Source organism: Salvelinus sp. IW2-2015, linkage group LG14 (assembly GCF_002910315.2).
Source record: "Salvelinus sp. IW2-2015 linkage group LG14, ASM291031v2, whole genome shotgun sequence".
Taxonomy (NCBI): domain Eukaryota; kingdom Metazoa; phylum Chordata; class Actinopteri; order Salmoniformes; family Salmonidae; genus Salvelinus; species Salvelinus sp. IW2-2015.
In genome coordinates this window covers 31,978,143-31,987,667 of record NC_036854.1, presented here as the reverse complement: position 1 = coordinate 31,987,667, position 9,525 = coordinate 31,978,143, and positions in this window count along the sequence as shown.

Sequence of the window (9,525 nt, the reverse complement as noted above, 5' to 3'; positions counted from 1 at the left end):
ATTAAAAGTAAGGATAATTTAAAAATGTAAATCAGCGGTTGCATTAAGAACTAATTTGTCTTTCGATTCTGTCAACCCTGTATTTTTTAGTCAAGTATATGATTAGCTTTCATTAAACTAGATCACTCTGAAGTGACGTTCTCATTTGAGGCTTGTTGTCTAGTATTTTTTCATGTATAACCACGGTTTTGTATGGCTAAATATGCACCTTTTCGAACAAACTGTATATGTATTTGTAAAATGATGTTACAGGAGTGTCATCGGAAGAATTCTGAGAAGGTTAGTGAAAAATTAATATATTTTGGCGGTGATTACTTATAGCGCTCTTTGGCTGGAATCGATGCTCTGGTAACGTTTGCACATGTGGTATGCTAACTTATCGATTTATTGTGTTTTCGCTGAAAAACGCTTAGAAAATCTGAAATATGGTCTGAAATCACAAGAACTGGGTCTTTCCATTGCTATGCTTTGCTATTTTATGAAATGTTTATGATGAGTAAATTGGTCATACACGTTGCTCTATCTAGTAATTCTAGTCGAAGTTTGTGAATGGCGAACCACATCATTAGAGCGGTCCTTACAAGGTTTTCAATTTGTCAGAGCTAATGGTGGGAGCCTTCGGCGTCTCAGACCCCGTAACGGGAGGAGTAGAGACAAGAGAAGACTCAGACTCAGACTCCGACTCGCTACATAATGGGGAGAACCGGTTGAAAGTTTCTGTCGGCTGAATGAGCGACACCGGTTGAGCATTCCAACAGCATTTCCCTCCGGAAGCCATGAGAAAGTTGTCCGGCTGCGGGGACTGTATGGCTTGTTTAAAAGCCTCTTGGTCCTAGACTAGGCGCTCCGGTACCACTTGCCATACGGTAGCAGAGAGAATCAATCAATCAATCAATCAAATGAATTTATAAAGCCCTTTATACATCAGCCGATGTCACAAAGTGCTATACAGAAACCCAGCCTAAAACCCCGAACTGTCACGCTGGAGAGACGAAGCAGGTACGGGGAGTCATGGAACCAGACAGGAACAGCGTCAGCAAACGAGTAACACAGAGAAAAAACAATTAATGCAGCAGCGGGGAACAGAGCAGGGGAACTGACAAATATAGGGGAGGAAATAAACAGGTGATGAGTGAGTCCAGGGGAGTCCAATAACGCTGATGCGCGTGACGAGGGAAGGCAGGTGTGCGTAATAGTTGGCAGGAGTGCGTGATGCAGGGCAACCTGGCGCCCTCAAGCGCCAGGTAAGGGGGAAGAGCGGGAGCAGACGTGACAGTACCACCCTCTCTAGGGGCGCCAGGCTCTAGAACCGGCCGAGACATGGGCGCTGGGCAAGCCGGTTGGGGCGTAGAATCCCAGCGAACCGGCAGGAGCGTGGGAGCCTGGCGAGCCGGCTGAGGCATGGAAGCCCGACAATCTGGCTGAGGCAAGACGCTTGTCAATCCCGCTGCAGAGAGGGAGCCCGAAGATCCGGTGGAGTGTGACGTGGGATGGAAACCTGCCAAGCCAACCGAGGCAAGGAAACCTCTCGAGCCAGCCAGGGCGTGGAAACCCGACGGGCTGGCTTAGGCATCCCCGGTTCCATCGGCGGCAGAATCCACCCCGACGTCACCAACAAAACAAAACAAAAACTCCTGGACCAGCTGGGCGAACAAGAACTGYCAATCCGGCTGAGGCCCGACGTGGGATGGGCGCCATCAGAGCCAACCGGGGCAAGGAAACCTCTCGAGCCAAATAGGGCGTGGAAGCCCGACGAGCTGGCTAGGCACCCCCAATTCCATCGGCGGCGACCCAGAGCCGATGTCACCACCAACCGGAATGCCAGTACTCCCCGATGCTTTGTATGTTGGCTGCTGCATTCTGTCACATGGGATGACGCTGGAGAGACGAAGCAGGTACGGGGAGTCAAACATTTAGTATAGAACGGACATGGAACGAGACAAGAACAGTGTCAGCAAACGAGTAACACAGAATTTAAAAAAAATAATGCAGCAGCAGGGAACAGAGCAGGGGAACTGACAAATATAGGGAAGTCCAATATCGTTGATGCGTGTGACGAGGGAAGGCAGGTGTGCGTAACAGATTGCAGGAGTGAGTGATGCCGGGCAGCCTGGCAGTACCTACACCCCCCCCCCCCCCCCAAGGGGCACCACCAGGCATCCCACCTGGGCAAACCGGCCGAGACATGGGRGCTGGGCAAGCTGGTTGGGGCATGGAAGCCCAACGAACCGGCAGGAGCCCTCAAGCGCCAGGGGGGGAAGAGCGGGAGCAGACGTGACACAAACAGCAAGCAATGCAGATGTAGAAGCACAGTGGCCAGGAAAAACTCCCTAGAAAGGCAGGAATCTAGGAAGAAAACTAGAGATAAACCAGGCTCTGAAGGGTGGCAAGCCCTCTTCTGGCTGTGCCGGGTGGAGATTGTAACAGTCCATGGCCAAGATGTTCAAACGTTCATAGATGACCAGCAGGATCAAATAATAATAATCACAGTGGTTGTAGAGGGTGCAACAGGTCAGCACCTCAGGAGTAAATGTCAGTTGGCTATTCATAGCCGAGCATTCAGAGTTCAAGACAGCAGGTTCAGTAGAGAGAGGGTTGAAAACAGTAGGTCTGGGACAGGGTAGCACGTCCGGTGAACAGGTCAGGGTTCCATAGCCACAGGCAGAACAGTTGAAACTGGAGCAGCAGCACGCATGGTGGACTGCGGACAGCAAGGAGTCATCAGGCCAGGTAGTCCTGAGGTATGGTCCCAGGGCTCAGGGCCTCCAGGAGGAGTGTGAGAGAGAGAGAATTAGAGGGAGCATACTGAAATTCACACAGGACACCGGATAAGACAGGAGAAAAACTCCAGATATAACAGACTGACCCTAGCCCCCCGACACACAAACTATTGGAGCATAAATACTGGAGGCTGAGACAGGAGAGGTCGGGAGACACCGTGGCCCCTTCCGACGATACCCCGGACAGGGCCAACCAGGCAGGATATAACCCCACCCACTTTGTCAAAGCACAGCCCCCACACCATTAGAGGGATACCTTCAAACCATCAATTTACTACCATGAGACAAGGCTGAGTATAGCCCATGAAGATCTCCCCCACGGCACGAAGCTGAGGGGGCGCCAACACAGACAGGAAGATCACGTCAGTGACTCAACCCACTCAAGTGACGCCTTCACACCTCTGGGCCAGACTACACTCATTTATAGGACTTACTGAATAGATGAGTCTTCAATAAACACTTAAAGGTCGAGACTGAGTCTGTGTCTCTAACATGGATAGGCAGACCATTCCATAAAAATGGAGCTCTATAGGAGAAAGCCCTACCTCCAGCTGTTTGCTTAGAAATTCTAGGGACAGTAAGGAGGCCTGCGTCTTGTGACCGTAGCGTACGTGTAGGTATGTATGGCAGGACCAATCGGAGAGATATGGAAAAGCAAGCCCATGTTATTCTTTATAGGTTAGCAGTAAAACCTTGATATCAGCCCTAGCCTTAACAGGAAGCCAGTGTAGGGAGGCTAGCACTGGAGTAATATGATCACATTTTTGGGTTCTAGTCAAGATTCTAGCAGCAGTGTTTAGCACTAACTGAAGTTTTTTTAGTGCTTTATCCGGGTAGCCGGAAAGTAGATCATTGCAGTAGTCTAATCTAGAAGTGACAAAAGCATGGATTAACTTTCCTGTATCATTTTTGGACAGAAAGTTTCTGATTTTTGCAATGTTACATAGACGGAAAAAAGCTGTCCTTGAAACAGTCTTGATATGTTAGTCAAAAGAGAGATCAGGGTCCAGAGTAACAACGAGGTCCTTCACAGTTTATTTGAGACGACTGTACAACCATCAAGATTAATTGTCAGATCCAACAGAAGATATCTTTGTTTCTTGGGACCTAGAACAAGCATCTCCATTTTGTCAAAAGTTTTGTTAAAAGTAAAACATTTGCCGCCATCCACTTCCTTATGTCTGAAACACAGGCTTCCAGAGAGGGCAATTTTGGGTCTTCACCATGTTTCATCGAAATATACAGCTGTGTATCGTCCGCATAGCATTGAAAGTTAACATTATGTTTCTGAATGACGTCACCAAGAGGTAAAATATATAGTGAAAACAATAGTTGTCCTAAAACAGAACCTTGAGGAACACCGAAATTTACAGTTGATTTGTCAGAGGACAAACATCCACAGAGACAAACTGATATCTTTCCAACAGATAAGATCTAAACCAGGCCAGAACTTGTCCGTGTGGACCAATTTGGGTTTCCAATCTCTCCAAAATAATTTGGTGATCGATTGTGTCAAAGGCAGCACTAAGGTCTAGGAGCACGAGGACAGATGCAGAGCCTTGGTCTGACGCCATTAAAAGACAACTTACCACATTCATGAGTGCAGTCTCAGTGCTATGATGGGGTCTAAAACCAGAATGAAGTGTTTCGTATACATTGTTTGTTTTCAGGAAGGCAGTCAGTAGCTGCGCAACTGCTTTTTCTAACAGTATTTTTATATTTTCTGTGTCAAGGTTTGGCTTTTTCAAGAGAGGCTTTATTACTACCACTTTTAGTGAGTTTGGAACATATCCGGTGGATAGGGAGCCGTTTATTATGTTCAACACAGGAGGACCAAGCACAGAAAGCAGCTCTTTCTGTAGTTTAGTTGGAATAGGGTCCAGTATGCAGCTTGAAGGTTTAGAGGCGATGACTATTTTCATCAATGTGTCAAGAGATATAGTATTAAAAAACTTGAGTGTCTCCCTTGATCCTAGATCCTGGCAGTGTTATGCAGACTCAGGACAACTGAGCTTTGGAGAAATACGCAGATTTAAAGAGGAGTCCATCATTTGCTTTCTAATAATGATAATCTTTTTGTCAGAGGTTCATGAATTCATCACTGCTGAAGTGAAAGCCATCCTCTCTTGGGGAAAGCTGCTTTTTAGTAAGCTTTGCGACAGTATCAAAAATAATTTTCGGATTTTTCTTATTCTCCTAAATTAAGTTGGAAAAATAGGATGATCGAGCAGCAGTGAGGGCTCTTCGATACTGCATGGTACTGTCTTTCCAAGCTAGTTGGAAGACTTACAGTTTGGTGTAGCTCCATTTCCGTTCCAATTTTCTGGAAGCTTGCTTCAGGGCTTGAGTATTTTCTGTATACCAGGGAGCTAGTTTCTTATGACAAATGTTTTTTGTTTTTAGGGGTGCGACTGCATCTAGGGTATTACGCAAGGTCACATTTATTTCCTCAGTTAGGTGGTTAACCAATTTTTGTACTCGGACGTCCTTGGTTAGGTGGAGGGAGTCTGGAAGGGCATCTACAGTAGGAATCTTTGGGTTATCCGAGAATTTATAGCACAGCTTTTGATGATCCTTGGTTGGGGTCTAAGCAGATTGTTTGTTGCGATAGCAAACGTAATAAAATGGTAGTCCGATAGTCCAGGATCATAAGGAAAATCATTAAGATCCACAATATTTATTCCATGAGACAAAACTAGGTCCAGAGTATGAGTGTGGCAGGGAGTAGGTCCGGAGACATATAGGACAAAACCGACTGAGTCGATGATGGCTCCGAAAGCCTTTTGGAGTGGGTCTGTGGACTTTTCCATGTGAATATTAAAGTCACCAAAAATATGAATATTATCTGTCATGACTCCAAGGTCCGATAGGAATTCTGGGAACTCAGTGAGGAACGCTGTATATGGCCTAGGAGGCCTGTAAACAGTAGCTATAAAAAATGATTGGGTAGGCTGCATAGATTTCATCTGTCACGACGTGGCCCTTTGGGGGTATATACCGTGGCTCTCTCACTCTCCCACCACATGTTTTATGACTTTACGACAGGTCATAATTTCCTGGCAGAGACTCTCTCCCCCTGGTCATGCAGAAAGAGAGGGGAAATAAACATAAATAAACTCCTAATCCCCKAAATTGGAGGATTAAACAATATTTATTATTTTGAGAATGTGGGAATGGTCCGTGGGTATTTAAAGAATAATCCTGTCGAAGTTGTTTTATTTTGTGACATCAGGAAGGAGGGTAGTACAGAATAACGGTGGCTTTGGAAGTGTACATTTCTGTTATTAGTTTTCTATCTGAATGTTGTGTAAAATATATGATTGAATATGAAACTATTTGTGAGAAGATGTAATGTCATGTTGACCTTCTAAACGAGATACTTGTTTAGTTAAAAAGTTTTAACTAGTCAGTGGCCACGCCCCCATGAAGCCAGACATTGCATCAGGCGTCATGGATTGCCCCTTCTTCCACAGAGTATAAAACCCACTTCATACAAAATATACATTAAGTCAGAGAACGCCGATTCCCCACGTACCATTCTATAGACCATTAGACCATACAGTTCTAGTTTTGGCTACACGGCTGGAAATTGTTAAACTCTGAGACTATTGATCACTACAGAATAAGAGCAAATCTTAGACGTATAATTACTAGTCTGCAGCTAGAAATTACGTGAATCTAGTACGAGAATACTGGCAACTGTGGAAGCATCTATTTTATGCAACGACCATCTGTAGGCCTGACGTATCCATTACAACAGACACTATCCAGAACCGCGGAGAAATCTACAACCACGAAGGACATTGTGACTTCTGGGGAAGTTAACCAGAGACTCTCTGATGAACTGACTCCAGCAGACGGACCGGCGATTCCAACAGAGAAGACAACAACAACCTGTTCCACTATAGCCCCGTCGATGAGAATGGGGGCGTGCTCAGTCCCCCTTTTCCTGTAGTCCACAATCATCTCCTTTGTCTTGATCACGTAGCGGCCTGAACAGCAACAACATGCTCAGTAACGGTTACAGAAATGTTTTACTTGATATATGACTGTTATATGTTGCTGTTTATCTACCTTAGTTGAATGCACTGATGTCACTCTGAATAAGAGTCTGCCAAACAGGCATGTGCTCACAGGGTTGGGGAGTAACAGATTACATGTAATATGTTACATGTAATGGATTACAAAAAACTGTAACTGTAATCTGTTATGATACCAGCAAACATATTGTAATCAGATTACCGATACTTTAGAAAAACTAGATGATTACTCCTAGGATTACTTTTAAATTCAGAAAGGATGTTTGCGAAACAATTATTTGACACCTTTCTGTTTTCTCAATGACATTCAAATCAGCATAGAAAAATGTAATGTAATGTGATGTATTCTGCCTGAGGGAGTCTGACCACAGGTCAGAGACCACTATGATGACACACACCAAATGCGTGTGATGGTTAGCGGGAAAAGGCCAGGAACAGTGACTAGGCTTTTGTAGGCTACAGTCCAAACTATGTCTTCCAATGGTGCGGCTGCTGTCGGTATCCAAAGATTATCCAACGTGAATAAAAGCTTGGCGATAAGGATGACAGCACTAGTGTAGCCTACTGGGGATATGGAAATCACTTAGGCCTATTATAGGCTTCATGGCYCATTGATGTGAAACACACTGCTGCCCCTCTCATTTAGCTATTTACGCCTTATGGATTGTGGCTGTTGCGGATGGCTGTTAGCAAATGTATATTTATTTTTTAACCCAATAATGGTTGAATTGAAGAAGTTTAAGCTGCCTATCAATAATTGTTTTTGCGACCAGGGGTGTATTCGTTACGGAGACTATTAACTGTTTAAGAACCAAAGGAAGAAAAACAGAGTAAAACGAGAATTTCAATTGGACAATTTCAGGTAGGTCCCGCCCCGTTTCGTTTGTTTACATTTAAGAAATGTTTTGCGACAGAATCGGCGAAATCAATTTGCCCCAGTGGACATACACTGAAAATGCGCACTTGCAACAGCTGTGGGTGTGGTGAGATATATAACTCAATCTGTTGGAATACTGGTACAAGCACTTATTGTAAAGAGCGCTCTGTAAGCCACGCCCCAGTGGGTAGAGCTAGGCATGCTGCACTGGGAAACATTTTAATACAATAAAAGCCTATCATTTTACACCGCTGTGGTTCTGTGTAGCATAGTTATGCTAATATATTTGAGACCAGTGTATTGCAGTTAATTTCGTCTTTGAATTAATAAGTAAAATATATTTGAGTAGTAAACATGGAAACAACAACCAATCCCAGGGGGGTGGCAATAGAACGTAGGGTAAAATGTGGTAAGACGCACCACCTAATGCCCTGTGTTCACTATCGTTGAAACACCACTTCCCATGAGAAGCGGAGAGGGCGGAGGACCTTTGGGCAGCGCGAAGGTGGCATGGAAGGCGATGAAAAAGTTACACTTTTTCCAACTTCATGCAAATCCCCAGCGGCAACAGCTGGGCGATGACCAATCATATAGAGTGGTTCCGATGATGAATTTGACGCGATGGGACCCAACGCTGGAGACTTTCTTCAGAAAAGATGTCTGACAAAAATACTAGGATGAAACCAAATGTAAGTAATTATAACGTCACAACGAATCATGCAAAAAAATGTACAGTTGAGAGGAATATGTTAGTTAATGTAGAGACAAACGAATATGCATATTCTTTTGTCATAAAGTTAATTTACGGAAATCGCCATGTAGCAAGCTAGCTAACTTTCTAACATTAGCCAGCTAGCTGGCTAGCTTTATCGGTGTTGTGACATGAGTATGACATTTTAATTCTGGTTGTTTAATGTTTTAGGGACTCCTGAAACAACCAGCAAACCAGGCTGTCGTCCTGTAAAACAGAGGATATAAAGAATCTAGCTAGTGTAAGAAATGCTGTCTTCATTGACCTTAACACATAGCTATAATACTGTTATAATGCCTTCCTTATTAAAGCAGACTTTGTTGCAAATATCTTGCTACACCCCACAGTTAAACACCATCTGCCCGTAACAGATACAAACCTCACTCCCCCACGCAGGGGAGGATGGCTGACTCAGACCTTTTATTACCACTGATAAGGGAGGCATGCCATTATACGAGCACGCACACGCACATGCACACACACACACACACACACACACACCCTTGTTTCAGGCTGGGTTTCCAAGAACAAAGAACAGTGCCAAGAACCAATGAGGCATTGACACCAGCGTGGAGGGAACGGGCCTCCACTTACAACGACCAATCAGGAGCACGAACTACCAGAATCTACCTACGTCAATCACTGTATAAAATGTACTGCACAATATGTTACGGGACTCGCTTCTGCTAGTTCCTTCTGAGCTAAAATGAACGAGTCCGTGCACGCTTTGCTCAGATATCTTTACATCCGAATAAACTGTCTTACTATATACCGATCCACCCTGTCCAGCGTCTTGACTTGGTCTCATTTCTCTAGTAACGAATCATCAACACTAGCTGTACCATTTACTGCAATTGAATGTACAATTGTGTAAGCTTGCCTTGCTGATATTTGCCATGCAATGCAGATGAAGTAACGTAGCTAGCTCACTATTTTCTTGCTTATTGTGCAGTGGAGGATAAAAAATACCTGTATGCCTATGGATGTGTAGCTAGCTGTAGCCGATCTGTGTATGGACCATAAAACGTTTGGTATACATATTAGTTCAGAACCTAGCTATGAACCACAGCTATCATA